Source organism: Chiloscyllium plagiosum, chromosome 45, assembly GCF_004010195.1.
Source record: "Chiloscyllium plagiosum isolate BGI_BamShark_2017 chromosome 45, ASM401019v2, whole genome shotgun sequence".
Lineage (NCBI taxonomy): Eukaryota > Metazoa > Chordata > Chondrichthyes > Orectolobiformes > Hemiscylliidae > Chiloscyllium > Chiloscyllium plagiosum.
In genome coordinates, this window is record NC_057754.1 from 20,774 (window position 1) to 22,572 (window position 1,799).

At 48.0% G+C, this 1,799-nt stretch overlaps 1 long non-coding RNA gene across 1 annotated transcript in view; it reads right to left on the bottom strand.

The window, feature by feature from the left end:
- Positions 1–1,314: 1,314 nt before the first annotated feature.
- The window catches only part of LOC122544021, a 1,106-nt gene continuing 621 nt past the window's right edge, over positions 1,315–1,799 (bottom strand). Inside the window, exon 2 of the long non-coding RNA XR_006310225.1 lies at positions 1,315–1,604. This is a non-coding gene — a long non-coding RNA (uncharacterized LOC122544021). The remainder of the gene's footprint in view (positions 1,605–1,799) is intronic.

The window sequence follows — 1,799 nt, forward strand, 5'->3', positions numbered from 1 at the left end:
GGGGAACAAAGAAATGGCAGAGGAATTAAATGGGTACTTCAGATCTGTGTTCACTTGGGAAGACACAAGCAATCTCCCTGAGGTAACAGTGGCTGAAGGACCTGAACTTAAGGGAATTTATATTTGCCAGGATTTGGTGTTGGAGAAACTGTTAAGTCTGAAGGTTGATAAGTCTCCGGGGCCTGATGGTCTACATCCCAGGGTACTGAAGGAGGTGGCTCGGGAAATCGTGGATGCGTTGGTGATTATTTTCCAGAGTTCGATAGATTCGGCATCAGTTCCTGCGGATTGGAGGGTGGCCAATGTTATTAAGAAAAGTGGGAGAGAGAAAGCAGGAAATTATAGACCGGTTAGTCTGACCTCAGTGTTGGGAAAGATGCTGGAGTCTATTATTAAGGATGAAATTACGGCACATCTGGATAGTAGTAACAGGATAGGTCAGAGTCAGCATGGATTTATGAAGGGGATCTTTCTTCATTTTAGGAATGAACTGATCCTGCAACTTCTGCATTATATACAGAAATATCCGCCATTGTTCCTCCACGGTCTTCCCTGCTAAGGTATTGCACCATTGAACTTTGGCCAGCTCCTCTCTCATAGCTCCATAGTTCCCTTTATTCAACAGAAATATTGTCACTTCCGATTGTACCCTCTCCCTCTCAAATTGCAGATCGAAGCTTATTGTATTCTGGTCACTACTTCCCAATGGCTTCTTCACTTCGAGGTCTCTGACCAATTCTGGTTCGTTACATAATACCAGATCCAGAATTGCCTTATCCCTGGTCAGCTCCAGCAGCTCTAAGAATCCATCTCTGAGGCACTCCACAAAGTCTCTTTCTTGAGGCCCAATACCATCCTGATTCTCCCAGTCTACCTGCATGTTAAAATCCCCCATAACAACTGTAGTGACATCTTTGCGACAGGCCAATTTCAGCTCCTGATTTAACTTACATCCGACATCCAGACTACTGTTTGGGGTCCTGTAGATGACTCCCAAGAGGGTCTTTTTACCCTTAGTATTTCGAAGCTCTATCCACACTGACTCTACATCCCCTGACTCTACATCCCCCTGCACAAGGGACTGAATATCGTCCCTTACCAACAAGGTCACCCCACCCCCTCTGCCCGTCAGTCTGAGCAGAACAAGGAAGCTGAGGGAATCCATGACCAGTCACTGCCTTTTCACAAAGAGCTGGTCCACATCATCACTCTCTCCAAACACTGCTGCTCAGAAACCAAATGTGTCAGCTTCACACATACATACAATGAGACAAAATGCACTCCCCAAAACAGCAAGTTACAGACCCTCTGCAGTCATTTTAAATAAACTTTATTGTAACAGAGACCACTCCAAGACAACAAATCTTCACAAGTCGCATTAAGAAATAAATCTTGAAGGAGACAGCCAAAGGAATGTCGGTGGCCAAGGGCCAGGCTCACAGAATGGTTGGAGTGTGGAAGAGAGGGCTATGGTTCCTCATATACCACAGTCTAGCTGTGGATCATCCTCATTCCCGTTTCTTGTAGTCATTGACATGAGATAGAAACCAGCTCCCCGGAATCAGAATCACAGCCGAAAACAGGGTGAGTGCGAATAGGGACGCCTGAGGGAAGGAGAGGGAGAAAGCAATGGTCAGCAATTACCCTGTCCCCAGGCCACACCCTACTCCATACTTGGGGGAGACACCACCCTCCCCCCCACCTCCACCCTGGGGGAGACACCATCCCCCCCGCCCTCGACCCCGGGGGAGACACCCCCCCAGACTCTGGGGGAGACACCACTCTCCCCCACCCCGAGA